Source organism: Annulohypoxylon maeteangense (assembly GCF_022496945.1).
Source record: "Annulohypoxylon maeteangense strain CBS 123835 unplaced genomic scaffold GGS22scaffold_15, whole genome shotgun sequence".
Lineage (NCBI taxonomy): Eukaryota > Fungi > Ascomycota > Sordariomycetes > Xylariales > Hypoxylaceae > Annulohypoxylon > Annulohypoxylon maeteangense.
Genome location: NW_025953262.1, coordinates 874,576 through 890,391, shown reverse-complemented (window position 1 = coordinate 890,391; position 15,816 = coordinate 874,576).

Sequence of the window (15,816 nt, the reverse complement as noted above, 5' to 3'; positions counted from 1 at the left end):
GTACATCCAAATCGGTAGCTTGCAGCAGAGGATCGCGTCGCAAGGGCTGCTGCACAAAGCTTGCATGGAACGGACTTAATGACAGAAACGGCCCTGCATAAGTCTAGTCGGAAGCGTGCCGGCGGGGAGGAAATATTATTACAAGGACGTCTCCCATATACTTCGAAAAGAGAAGCTAATACCAAGTTAGTTGGTGGTTTTCGAAAACAGAGAAGGACAAGAATTTCTGAGGGGCTGGACTGGTTTAGAATCCCACTCTTCGACATCCACGCTCGACGAACTTGGATAAGCTGCATGCAGGGAAAACATCCAGGGGCCTTCCCGGGCGCTGCTTCGGAATCTCTCCCCGGAAAAAAAGGCGTCCCCCACTCTATTATGTACTGCAGAATCTATGTAGCGACATACTTGTATGTAGGTACCTATAAATTATTACGTATCCGAGGCGAGTAGGTACATAGCTCACCTAGCAGTCCTTAACAATTTTCTCGTGAACTTGTTTCATTCGTCTCGGTATGATGGTAACTCTTGGGCACGATCGACGTTTGATTTACAGACGATACGGATAGGATACTATCATGTACAATTCTGCTATGTATTGCTAGGTAGCGACTTTACTGGCATCATGGATGGTTACAGGGTATTTGGGTGACTAATACGTATGGTATATTGTTTTACCTATAGCCAGAGATGTGCGTGATCGCCGGGAAATCGGCGGCATTCGCAACGCTGCCGTCGGTTTACAGTATCCGGCAGGCATAGTGTGGACTCTAAGTCCCGTGATTGATTCCTCATGCGTCTTTGCATGAAGGGTTCTCACGTTATCGATTCTATCACTCATGGAAACTTGGATTATGTCCAACTTTTGTGATTCTTCACCTGCAACTTAGCAGCGTTGGTGTGGTCTGGACCAACGGGTCAGCCTCGTCACCTTCATACCCAACCCGATAACATGGATGAGAATCCACAAAGGTGCCATATCTGGAGTAGATCAGCGGCTGAATCTAACCAACACCACGGCCACCATACAACCCCTCATCGATGAAGACTCCACAACGGTCTGGCTGAATTGCTGCACTTTTTCCATTATGAGGCGCATGCATATTCCTCCGACTGACGGCGTATATTTAAGGACGGGACTAGCGGATGTCGGCCGCGATGATGCTGGTTCGTTCGCGCTGACAGGTTCATTAGGGCGTAAGGCCATTTTTGCATACCCTCAGAGATAGCGTCGCGTTTAGTAACATGGTGCAAGAGCGGGATGCAGAAACGTACTTCCGACAGAAAGGTTGGGGGTCACCAGGTCGTCGACGGTATCTTTGAGATTATTCCCAGACCGCTTTAACGAATCTCGCGGTTCCTAGATCTGCCGGCATGCAGCATGGGGGGAAGATTTGGTGGTCGGTGTGCCGCCCGCGCCGCGTGCCGAGTATTTCGTGACATAGAAATATAGAAATTCCGGAAGATAATAGTGGTAGAAGGCGTTACTCATGTTACTTCAAGTATGTAAGCCAAGGCCAGTTAGACCAACCTGTTTAGCCCACAGGCTCACGGACCTTGGGTGTTAAGGCCGGAGATAAAACCTACTAAAGATGTCTCAGGTATCCGGAGCGTTTAACTAAACGAATTCGAGTTGTGAGACAATGTTTCAGCCAACCTTGGTTGTAAACGGTCTAGTTAGCAAATGGCATCTCTTTCCAGCTAGCCTTTGTTTACTAAGTGTGTAGTGCAATTACTTAGCACGCAGCGAGCTATTAGCTTATTCTCTACCCCAGTATATTGTATCCGCCCTAGAGTTACATCGCGAGATGGGTAGATAGATGAAGCGAAGAAACCAGCCACATGATCAAGGTATAGAGACATCTAACGTTACTCTGGCCGATGTCACGATACTCAAGAACAAGAAATTTTGTTTCATCTCCTAGCTGGAAACTAGAACCGAATGGGATGACGACGATGGTGACGAAAATGCCATTTTCAAGATTTTATTCGCCATGAGCGGTAACTCATGCGACCAACACGTGGATCAACGGATCTACCACAAGGTCAGTAATATGTCGTGACTCGTAAAATACCACCAGAACCCCAAGTTATCAGGTCGACTCGGCAAGTTCCTTATTATCCAGCGGGGTGCTGTTTAACGTTACGCAGTAATACACAGTCGTATCACGGACACTTAAAGTTATGTGGGCGTTGCCGACGGCAGGTTTTTGACGTCGGGCATTTTAAACGAGATACCCTTGGGAGGATTCAAGATCTGCACATCGCCACGCTTGCGTGCTGCGTATTTACCGCCATAAGGAGAGGAATATCTTTTAGGAACTTTGGTGAGCCTACAGGTAACTAACTTGCCTACATACATCTACATGCATATAGTGGCTCGTAACGCCTTACCCTACTGCCATCTAAGACCCATATGTACGCTGTAGCTCTCTACGCTGTATGCACGATAGGTACACTTTTCTTTAGCAATTAGCACGTCCGTCATCATAATATATCTGGGTCGACTAATGCACTCGATCTTAAACAGTAGGTAATTTACATATCTACTAGTTATGCAATCATCGAAATTCTAGAACTGGTACAGCTAATTTCTTGAGCTGCACGAGTAATATTACTCCTGAGTTCCAGACAGCTTCGTGATATGTAGGTCTATGTAGGTAGGAGGTAGGTATGTATCTCATCATAAACCTCATGAAGCTAAAGTTTTATATCTTCTTATAGAGGAGTCTTTTCTATGGAATACATCCATTCAGGATAATTCGCAATTCCAGCCACTGACAAGTGTCAAATTAGCTATCAGTGTTATGGGGTAAGATACTCGTTTTGGAAGGGCCTAGCGCACGGTGTGGGGAGGAGAAAAACATGCCCATGGCCGCCATGAAAAGCCCCTGCCGGCAATCTATGGGTGACCCTTGTTGACATGCATCGTCCCCTTGTATTTCTATACGTATATACTCCGCAGTTACGGTTATGATGCTGATGATGATAATCCAAGCTCCCTCGCCTGCAGTAGCGGCAGAGGTGGATGTACACACGCAGATTAGCAGCTGCTTAGACGTGAGCGTTACCTGTAGATGGTAATGCGCCCGAGTCCAAGACGAATAGGGTAACAATTTCGTGACACTGGTTATGTATTAACAGACTAGTTGAGGCCTCACGAGCTCTACGCCAAAATGAGGAACCCGCTGGATATCCACCAACGTGTACATATGTACTACATACAACTATTATCCTAGAGAACATCAACTCATGGAAAAGACGATAGACTCTAAAACGCACGTACCAAATCTAGTAGCCGCAGCTTTGTTAGTCGCGTCAACGAGAAGCGTTCGCTAAGTGGCTCGACGCTTTGTTATCCGTGATCAGACCCTCTAACGGACCGCGTGCACGTATGGGGATTCCCTGATAAGATTTCTAGCCGGATATCTTTGCGAAAGTTCCAAAATAGAAATACTATGAAACTGGTGAGACATGCCAGAGAACTTGTTAACGTAGCATCTACCTACCTGTCTACATAGCAAATGCCTATAGCTCACTCAACTACTGAGACTAGTCCAAGTACAAGTCACCGTAGATACCTAACTAGCATTCGGGCTATCATGTAATGAGAAATTACACCGCCGTGTTTCGCCGTTGCGCGATCCAGCGGAAGTAGCTAAAACGGAACGACTCACAGATGATCCGAAGGATATTGAAGCTATTTCGTGGCCCATCGGCTTTTAGTCCCTAGGTCATCGTTAAGGCGTCAACCATTGTTTTGGGCTCGAGTAAACTGTGGATTATACAACGTGGAAATTGGAACTAGAAACGCCACGTCCCAGACTGCGGGAACCACTGTACCAAGAACACTCTTCGGAAGGGAAGCGAACGATCGCTGTCATTATTAAAGGATTAGACTAATTTGGAGGTCTAGCTGAGAAACTACCAACGTGACGCGTTCTTAGGCAATTCTAGCGCATCTCTTCTCTTTCAGCTTACAAGACTATCGCGTTTCTCCTTAACGAGATAAGGATAGGCGTTGTCGTTCGTAATACGGCGCTAGAAGTAAGCAGATAGAAATAGGGCAGTCGATTAGCGACGCAGAAGAGACGAGAACCCGCGGATATGGTAACTAACCAGGTTCAATACCTTTTAGGGGACTTGGGGAAAGACCCCGACCGCCTGTTCCTGCGTCTAAATATGGGTAACCCGTGGGTCCTAATCAAAATGACTGTGGCTTAAACCATCCTTCAGAGGCTCGTAGGCGACTGGGTGACAGGTGGGGACATGGATATTTGATTCGTGCGTGGCTGTATCGAGGTAGCTTTAGCGAGGGCTGAGAGACGGACCTTAGAATAGAATGGGTACGGTGAATTCGGACTTCTTTAGCACATAGCATGATCTTTCTGGCGATAGCGGAAATGCAGTATTCTAGAAACCCCACCCACGCACCCTTTTGTGACTGACGGTGGAGTCGACTTAGACCGGAAGGAAAGTGACGAAGGTGAGAAAGTGGGATGATAAAAGACTACCTCACTTAGGAAATTGTACCTCGCAGCATAGCATGATAAAGCAAACAAAACATATGATCTGTATGATCTGAGTCTGCAGTGTAACAGAAGATCGTGATTGAGGCTCTTCGAATTGTACAACCTTCGAAAATGTTTTGATAGTCATATAATATCACCCTTTCTAGACGATAGCTTCATGAGACCGTACGGGAGTAGGCGTCTACCGGAATGCGAGTCCCCCGACGATATGCCAAGCCATGTGGCGTTGGCAAACTGGATACCAGGTAGAATCTCTCGCCCTTCCCGGGCTAAAATACCGAAAGCCGGGCATATGCGGTTCCGAGGTATCAAATCGCGATGAAACCTCTAAAAGTCGTTCTCAAAGGGTCTAGCCAGAGGAGCTTAATGCAAATATCGTATCATAAGAAAATTGATCAGAGACATACATACAAACGTCAAAGACTTATACTGGTAGAGACATGCCTACAGCATACATACCTCTCAACGATTGCGGGTCAATTATGGTGTTATGCAGAAACCTGATTTTTCTCGCGCAGCTCGAAGTAGTTACATCCCCGGTGAGTGATTTCTCTGAAGGGAATAGTTTGGTGTTGAGGCGTACAATCTGTGCTTCATGATAGCTGAGACGGGAGACGGCGTTTACCAACTTTCGGTAGAGATACCTGTTTTAAGTAGGCTACCTTAGGTTTCTGGGGGGAAGAAACGAAACTCTTCTGGGTTGCTTTTGTAAGTCTTGATTTATTGATGCTTCGAAATTCCTTAACTTCGTAGCATAACTGTTTTAAGCGGTGGGATGAGTATTCTAAGTACTTACTGTAGAAGTTCAACTTTAGCAAATTTAATATCTCAAGATACCAGGCACCTACCTAGGTACCTAGGTAAGTAAATGCTTATATCATTTGTAGTTAGGTATTTAAGCAAATACAAAACTGTAGAGATGATTGAGTTGTTACGTATAACAACATCAACAATGCTTAGAACATCTCATATTCTCAAGACAATGCCAATGCCCCGCTTAAGAGCCTGTATTATAACCCACCCACTAAGAATAGGTGCTGTCATGTTCATCATGGCGGGGGATCGCCAGAAACTAGTGTGGTCTTACGCTGTAGTTATCCCCTACATTGTTCATTTTCACAGTTTCTAGGTACGGGTAACTAGCCGCCACTGTTCATCTAATCTAGGTATGATAGCGACTGTTTCAAGAATGTTGCCTTTTCATTTATGCCTTCTCCCTTCAGGGGCATTTGGGATGCCAAGTGTCATAGTTAGGTACTTGATTACTACCATGTGCTACTTGTGCCAGACTTTGATGTGACTTGGTCACAATTTAACAAGGAAAATATGTAACAATCTCATATGGCGGTAAGGGTAACCAGCACCATGATCGATAGACAGGTTAAATGGGGAATGTCTATACAGAGGGGTCAGGAACTTTAAGCAGGACGTTTTTACTGCTTTTGACCCTTAATGTCACCATCTATCTTGTAACTACCGAACCTGGTTCACATCATGGCCATGACCTAGTACGAAATTAAATCTCCTATTGGCCAGCCGAATGACATCTTACCCTATACTGCAGTAGCGTGGTCCCTAAGGCTCCGTACCTACAGACTACTTACATAAGGTCGCATCGCTCGAGATAAATGCGAAGGAGGGAGGACCCGTCATAGAACTTGATCTTCATTGATCCCGTAAGGCATTCGTGGGTCTCTCATCCTTCCTATCCGCCACAGCCAATCTCGTGAGAGCTGTCACTTGATGTGGAAGGTCACGAATAGGGAAATCAAGCAATCTAGACTTTGGGTCAGAGTCAGTGCTCTGCATACTCGCTCCACCACTCATCTTCGAACGGCATGACCTCGGTCTTGGTATTTGATCAAAGTAGGAACAGACTACAATTGAAATGACGTCGTGAAGAATCCTACAAAGCCTCAGACTATACTCGCAGAATTGCGTGTAGTTAAGTCGCAACACATTATGCACTATGCGGTCGAGGTTATATGAATGGCGTTGTAAGTTTTAATTACAAGAGCTCTGAGCTCTGAGCTTTGCCTTTACGAATACGTATAACCAGAAATTAAGACAAGGTGGTCTAGCCTGCAAGTGACTCTAGTCAACCAAATCGTCGTGGGGAAGGGTACTGATCTTGATACGTCTGAAGACTCAATATTTGCTAGGCTTGAGGGGGGTAGAACTGGGTAGATCAGATAACCCCCCCTCTCTCAAAGTCCGGCATTGTCCTCTTCCTGATCTTAGCGGTGTGGAAAAGAAAACATGGTTTGGATAGTGTCATAACCGGGATATTTATTGGTTACAGAGCGGCAGGGCTGTTTGGGTAACGCCCCAATAACAAGAATGCGGGGAAGACCGTGCTACGGATCGTTGAGTGATTCCCGATTGACACCTAAAACAACTGCTACGATACAAGTTATAGAAGTCTAATAAGTTTTGTTTATTTGTTGAGTCTCTAATAGAGATAGATACCATTTTATGTAGTCAAGCTGTCTACATGTATGAGCCTCACTCAACATGTTTATCGTCAACCTCGATGTTACCTTGCTACATTTTTGTTACCTTTTCTTTTCTTTTTCCTTTTATACACCTGAGCAGGCATAAATTTAAGCGCCACTCGCATCAAATTCTGTCGTGATAGCTAGGCGTTTTGTAGAACTATCTCAGGGCTCTGTTTCAGTTTCACTTAACTTCCATAGGCATGAAAATGAATGCAACCTTTTATCATGCACACTATGATATCTAACGACTCAACTTGTGACCTTAATATGATCCACTAACATCACCACTTTCCATCAGAATTCCCGGAGCCCTCATTCAATACGAACCGACGAATTATCAAGTAGGTAAAACTTCGTTATGTATTAGTGGTTGTTGATAAGAATGTGAAAATGTCAATTCTTAAAGGTATCTAGGTAGGTAAGTAGACGCCAATAGTTCTCTCAACATAAAATGCCTAGCCCCGGTAAGCTAGAAATAGTTTAGCCACTTAGGCAGCTCGGTAGGCACCTTACGGATCATCGATACCCTCACCACAATCGTGAAGACACTAAGTTAGGTCGTAGTTCTTATCGAGGCCTTCAATGTGTGAAAAATACCTAATCTCGATAACTTCTCTTAGGCGATATGCTTAACATGGACAAGGTACTTGACGCAAGTCGGGCGATAGGGATTACCCCTTTAGCGCCTGCATGTACATACATGACATCGAAGATGTATGGCGCAAAGTGGTTCGATTTGTATGCGCTACCTAATGTATGAAACCCCTTTTTTACTGTCAACTATTCAGCTGGCAAGTAACCTGCAACGGTTTTATGACGTGCTGTTCTACATGAAAACGCCACCAATTTATTTTTTTTCCTGGGAGAACTAAATCACCCTCAAACTACGCTAAGGAGTCCAATTTAGGCTGTGATGTCAGCTTTGTCGCTGCGACTCCAAGTTCGTCAGAAGATTCTTGAATAAGTCATAAGTTATCTGCCTCATATACGCGCCCTACACCCATTAGGATACTTTCACCAGTGTTTCAGTAAACAGCCAAGTTGAATATAAAGTGGGAGAAAGGCTCTGGGTATGGGGTGCTAGAAAGTCATACGCACAGACACTGATCTGCACCGGCTGCAGACCCCTTACGAATTATACATTGTAGGATAACGGCTGTATGTACAATAGCAGCTTAGCAACATCTATCGTGAGGCGGCCCGTGGACAGAAGAGATAATTGCTACATTACTAGTTGAATGCTTTTAGGTTTCGAGATCGTCGTCGTGGATTCTCGACCGGCAATTGCCTGCCTCTGAAGGGCGGAAGCGGCCCGTGCAATGCCTCACTAACAATTACTTGCAGAAACGGGAGGGGATTTTTTGACATTACGAAGTATCAACTGTGCGTTAAAACTGGAAACGGCGGAAACGATGATGTTGCTACCACCATGTTTGCAACATATCTACATACCTACAATCTTGAAAAATAGCCACCAATACTTCCGCGGTTTTGGCTCCAACCGTCACGGCAAGGGCAGATAGCAAGGGCAGAGCATCCAACAGGGTCTTCTACCAGGAACATCTACCAACAGTCTGATGTTGGTCTTCCCTTGATCTTCCGTCCTGGGTTCTTTGTTTCACAGCGTGATGCGATATCTAGTTCCAACTCTCACCAGCATGACGAGTATATCACATGAACATCGGAATCCGGGACGTCACTCGGTCCGCACGATGGATTTCTTGGCCACATTAAACTGCGGGGAAGGCAGAGATGCTGTATGTTTGATGTCGGTTGGATCCTAACACGGGATAATGTCCGTTATAGACCCCGTCACAGATCTGCCGACTGCCGTCCTTTATACCACTCAAAGGCATGTCTTCCGTAATGTGAACCAGTTTCCTGGTTATGAATGAACGACATCGTATGATCCTGAGCTTGTTTGTTATCAACATCAAGGAGCTTGATCAACACCCACTAGTAATGATCAACCATTCCATCAACTGTCATTTCGGACTTCTATATTTCTCTCTATCTTAATTGCGGGCAGCTTTCTAGTCGAAGCTTAGTCGCCTCCTAGGGTGAAGCTGGTGGGAGCGTTCGTCTGCTCATTTCCGTTTCTGTAATTATCTGTAAGGACTATTCCATCAGGAGACAATCGTGTAGATGAACGCGCAATCTAGACATGATAATTGCTTCAGTAGTTTATCTTTTGGAGGAATTAATTCCGAGTAGAGTTGAGATATTATCAGTTCCTACTAACCTGCCCGAATAGACAAAGTGGGAAAGCAAGAATCCACCAGAGGACATTCGACTCCGCCGTCCTGGTCCTGGCAGCAGAATGCGGATCTCAGTATGCACGTTTTTGACTAATCGGATGGCTAGAACTTGATGCACTAGCAGCCTTACTCGTCGGTCTGGACTTTTCGTTACTGGTTGAGATGGAACTTGCCGTTGCTAATAAGAAACAGAAGAAACTAAGATATCGATAGCTTTGCCGACCACCACGATGTTCGCTTGGAGACGGCTGAGGGAAAAACAGTCACGTAATCTGTCCATTTTGGGACATAGGTGAGTAAGGTGATCCCTGTTAGTAATCCTTGACTCCCACGAGGCGTCGCCGCACGATTGACAGCGTCGACGACCAGTCTGGATATAGTGTAAGCTCCTAAGGGGCTTCGAGTAATACAGCATAATTACTTGCATTCGAAAAAATCTCATGTCTCCTACGAATGTGGATACATGTCAACTTGCCAAAAACCAAAAAAGAAAAGCTAAGGAAGCAGTCAGTTGACGGGCTATGCAATCATTGGAGTTCCGAAGTTGGCGCAGACCCACGATGTCCTATTTGGGATCAGCTATTCCCCCCCATGTGTATATCATATAATATTATGTAGAATTATCGGCGACCTAACAATACTAATGACGGGTTGTAAATTATTATACGTATCATGTCGTCTTAGTTAGGAAATGTCAACAAACTGTCATCGCCGATATGAGACGAAGTTCGCCTCAATTGTCCTCGGTGTGTGTGTGATCAACTGCAAAGAATGGTAGAGATAGAGAGCTGTCGTGTTCGAGCTCGTCCCCTTCTGCAGGTGTCCGCCATAGGGAAGAGTGTGATTTATGCTTAAAATCCCTTATAAGCGTTACTGCAAATGCAGGTGTTCGGCAGCGGTCCATCTGCATGTGGCCGTGAGCCGCTGTCTGCATGCATGGCCTTGCTACGTGTACGCTCTTATTCGCTATATTAGAAAATTTGTAGTTGATATGTTTCGAAACAGAAGGGTTCATCGGATGAGTTATTGGTCAATTGATATTGAGCTCGTGTAGGACCCCGATGCCCGATTTTAGTTTACCGACTCTCCCAATAAGCGTTAAGCCACGGACCCCCTAGTTGATCGAATCTGGAAAAAGTTGTCATAGTATGAGGGAGATATAAGGCAGGGAATAAAACGTTCTTGGACAACATGTAGCATTGTAACCGGCGAGGAGGCTTAAAGTGAAATGCCATTTTATCGATACATCACCACATCGGTTGCCTCGGATGGGAATGAGATCGCGGTAGTCCAGGGGGGGTAGGTTGGGTATGTAGGGTATGTATTAAAATTAAGCTGAGGCGAAGAGAGCTGACGTTACCTACGTATCGCGATCAATCTAATCGCTTGCATTGTTCAGATATTCCCTTGAAATTAAGCCACCCACGTGTTAGTCGGGTAAAGCACGTCCACCTCGCGGTATCTCCGAAGCAGCTCCAGGAGGTGACCGCCTCGAAGGCCTCGCTAAAGCTGTCATTGTCCTTAAACAGCAATGCCGTCCAGTTTTAAGATACGTGTAATACGTGTATCTTTTAAGCTTCAAAGGGTCAACAGGATTACCCGTCGCTCGGACATGGTTAAACCTCCTTTCTTTTTGGTGCAGTCTTCATTTCCATTGTCAAAATTAGCGACTCCCGAGGACTTGTTTCTGGGTCTTGGGCTTCGTGTCAAATATAGAGTAGAGGTAACGCTCATTATGGAGTCGAAGATTCGTGGCAAGAGATCCACCAGAGATGCCGTCGCCATCGTCATCGCCATCATCGATATATTAACTCCTTAGCTAGGATCAAGAATTCGTAATTGGACATATCACAAACTCGTCTATTAGCCGGGGGCTAGATTTTCTCTTTTGCTCGCTTGCGTACAGCGAAGCGCTGTGCATATGTGGGGATCATGAAGCGTGAAAGGATGTTGATGAGACTGGCGGTGGCTTACGCGGGGATTCATTCCCGGACAAATCCTACTGCGCCGTAGTTGGGATTTCTCTTCTTTCTTTCTATCTGTCAACATTTGTGAAGGGATATTTGTAATCCATGAAGTATGTTAGATACCTACTAGGTAGGTAGGTACGCATGCGGCTTAGAGGCAAAATTTACAGCATCGCCAAGGGCGTTCCAACAGTTCAGTTGTTGTTGAGCATTCATTCAATGAGCATGTGCGATGGATTTTTTACAATAGCTCTAGGGGTGTCAGTTTGAATGGAAAAAACTACAGAGCTACAGTACATGTGTCTTATATACATGCATGCATATATAAGATGCGGCGAATTGGAGATTGGAAAGCAACCGATCCTTAACACGTTGCGGTTAAGTTTAACTTATCCCAAGATAAGTTTATTCTCTTCATTAAGTTCTTGATTCGTGTATTCCCAGCGCAGCGAGACCTGATGAGGTTTAGTGATTTAGCCATCTGAAACAATGGGGCGGGTTTATCACGTCTTCAGAATCATCAAGTGTCAAGTAAGTGACAACTCGAAGTTGAGTTTTGATGGTTCCCCTGAAACAGTCTGGATCAAAGTGACTTCGTGTGATAACCCACGACTTCGGAATGGGGTCCCGGTCCGTTCTGGGACCACGCCTGGTGCAACGGTACATCGGATTACCTTTACTCCTTAGGACTAATACATGGTAGGAGCTTATTAAGAGGCACGCAAAGATAGGGGAGTAATGTTTATCAATTGGAGCTCGATTGATCTATCCCCATTCTGCCCCATCCTGCCCATCGTCATCATTGTTACCAAACCCTCGTGTTAACGACAGGTAATAATGACAAGACACATATATGTATAAACAATATATTATTATATACCAAGACCTGTACATTATAGCACCACCACTACGGTTCTTCTGTGATGGAACTCATCTTATCTTTATTGACATGTGCAATAGCTTTCAGTGAAGGAAGAGGCTGAATATCATTTTGACAGCAAACATCGAATGCTCCTTCGTCTTTTCCCATCTGAACATCGTCAATATTATCGCCTTTTAATATTATGGCTAGGATAGGGAAAGTACGGGTTCTGCTAACGGCACGAGCCGGCGAAAAGTCTCACGGCCTAGTCGGATTGCTGATTTCTAACTGGAACCCTAGCAACGCCAAGAATTACCCCTGTATCGATGAATATCCCCATAATAAATATCGTGAGGCTGGGTTTACCGATCGTTGCCCGACCGGTCGAACGCTGTAATGGTAATGTACAGCGTACACGCCAAATTGAAGGTTACAATATAGCGAGGCAAGATTTTTTTCAAGCATCGTGAAGCTAGTCGACTTTCTTTCATGTGCTAATGCTTTTTGCGCGAATATCGTTATCCTTAAGCTAAACTTTCCGCTATCAACATATTTCAATTAAACGAAATGCGACTGTAATAACTGTTAGATGAAATTAATAGTTATAGAGTTTTCAAATTTCATGTTCTTTTAGTATAGAACTTAATGTGAAGTTTATTTCAAGAAGTAGCCAATCATTATCACTTGACCTACCTAATCTGGATTCTTATTTATAAGACCTAGTGGCATCTATGGTTTTGCGATTCCCGAAGACCTTGATAAATTTGAGGTTCCGATCGAGGGTGATTAAGATGGAGGCGGAAGAGTCGGCTTCCCGTAGCTTTCCGTCGCCTCCCTATCCCCCATCCCATGCCAACGCTATGTATGCCACGCCATGAAATTCAGATCATACCGAACCATAGAAGCATCCATACCATGTCATCCTTTCTAGGATTATTACCCCTCATTTTCCTCTCTCTATCCCCCCCTCCTCTTCAAAGTATCTTTTCATATATTCCGCCTAAGTTTTAAGGATGATACGGATTTTAGGGCACCACTTAGAAGCAAGTGCAGCCGGTCGACTATTCCAAGCCCACCTAAATGCAACATACTGATGTGCTATCTTCCGTGCGCTGCACTCCCGCCTGCAAGTTGATATGCGAGAATGTCGTGATAATAAACAACGTCAATGATATGTTGTTGAATTTGCGACAACTTGGATATTAAGTTGGCGCTACTAGTTACAACGTTGTCTTGGCGACGAGGACAAAGAAATAAAAAGATAAAATAAATATTTAACTTAAGTGTTAGCTTGTGTAAGACTGGAGTGTCTTAACATTTTATATTTTTATATATTCTAGATATGTACTCGCAGTAAGTACCGATACATGTATAAGCTGAGTGGCGATGGCGTTGAAGAAATTATTAGAAAGAGAGTTGATGGAAGCTTTTTCGAATTCTTAATATTAATACTAATAACCATAATTCTATGTCATGTAAGTATACGCTTCTTGAATTGCTTGTGTAATAGCTCTTTATAATCAACCTAACAAAAAGTAAAGTTCTCATTAGCTTGTTTAAACTACCTACGTATGTAACTAAGTACCTACCAGGTAAGTTGCGGAGATATCCATAATCCATAGGTACTACCTAGTACCTACGCGCAGGTTCCGGTATGGCCTAAGGAAAGAACTGATGGAGAGGGTCCTCTTAATTATGTGTGTACCTAGATACTTGACCTTATCCATGTCAATGTCAGCGTACATTTACATCCCAGAACCTGGGCCATGCTCTTTTTCTCTCTTCCATGATCCATAAACCCTGATCCCTGAGGTTTAAACCCCATTTTATCTACCTATGTACCTTTACACATATCCATAATCCCCTTCCCCTAGTATTATAGCTACAATCTGCAACCGCGCCAGGAGGGTTGGCAGTACCTTGACGCAGCTCAACGGGTACCTGAGTTTTTGCTGATGACAAGCCTGTTGAGCAGGGTAGCTTTCTCAAGCACGAAGTATTTTTGACATGGGGGAAATCGCTCGTGGGTACCTCGATGTGCTAACTTTCCTTGCCCAAGTAGTAGTAGAGACGATCGAGAGTGAGAGCAAGAGCAAGCGTGAGAGTAAAAGTGAGAGCGGAAAGAAGCTCTCTCATCGTTGTCATCTGTGTTATTCCGTATTCCGTTTATTGTCTTGTCACTATCACTACCACATTATTCACCACCATTACCACCTCTCCCACCATCTTCTATCACAGATTCTCCAATTGACCGGCGCTGTCACCTGACATCCTGATCACATTTTAATCTGTCTTACGCCTTAAGTTTGGCGAAAGGAATCCCATCTTAAACGTCGCAACACACTCGGCTCGTTCGGTACAGAAACCGAGACGTTCTCGTTCACGTCCAACATCCACATCAACCAAGATTGATGATAATATAGGCAAACGCTGTTTAGTATAGCAGGCCTAATTCATGGTTACCAATCCGAAAGACTCGGTTGACAACCTGGTTTTCGAGTTTCCTTATTAGCGAATAACGCACATACGAAAAAATACCCACGGACTTTGGATCAACACGGACCTATTCTGACGATTCGCAACTAAGGAACGAAACCACTGGAGGCGCCCACCGTAACCACCCTCACCATTTTACTTCGCATCATTATATATTTTTATATCGACACTAGCCGCTTTGGAATCTTCGCACTGCAAGGGCTCTCGCCTTTTTTCTAAAGGGATCGCCGTTGTGGTATTCCCCTTGCGATCTCGTCAATTTCTGTAGCATATGCCCGTTGCTACGGACTGAATTTGGTTGTGCTCGAGCCCTCTCCTTTCCCTTTTTGCGATCACCACTTAGGGACCCCACAACTGGGAAAAGAAGACATCCCATCTTCATACAGCTTCCCAACTGCTTGAGGGGGTAATAGCCATCCTCCATAATATCTGTCTTAATACAGGCACAAACACAGATACACTGCTCCTAGGTGAATACTGGGCTAGATGCACTAGTTTATCTGCCATAGTGATCACTGGACCGTATGTCACCACTTGGCTCTGGCATATAACATCCCACTCTGCCACCACTTTGGAGGCTCTGGCCTAGATATCCGCATTGTGTCTGGTCTCTTTTATCGAATTTGTGTTGGCTGGCCTCTTCTATTTATGCCATGGTCCCGATTGCTGAATAAGGTCGCCGATAAAGCAAACTCCTAACTGCCTTGGATACTAAGGAAGGTTTCTACTATAAACCGTAACAACGTCGACTCCAGAGGCTACCTGTCGTTATTTGGAGTAGGGAGGCCGATTCCTGTTGGTTAACGCACTAGGGGGACCGCGTTCCTGGAGAAGTTCTGTGCGCTGGCAGCAAGATATTCTTAAGTAGAGAGGAGGTGAGACGAACTTCTCATAACCTCTCTGTCCTTGATTATACTGCGCCCCAGTAACAAGCCGAATCTGGTCACGACACTGGTCTCAACCTCCGAATTTGGTCTGAACTGTCCGAGAACTTAGGATTTCCATTGATCGACCTAGCTGTATTTGAGGAACCCGAACCTAACTTCAGCCGACTTGCCACTCCTAACTGTGAAACATAGTACGGCCCCATCGAGGTCAGCACTTAGCGCCCCCTAATTCCTGGTTACGTCTTCGATTTCGCTGCAGAACATAGGTCTGCTGCTTGACCACACAGACTGGTTGATGATCTAGCCCGTCCGGCGTAAC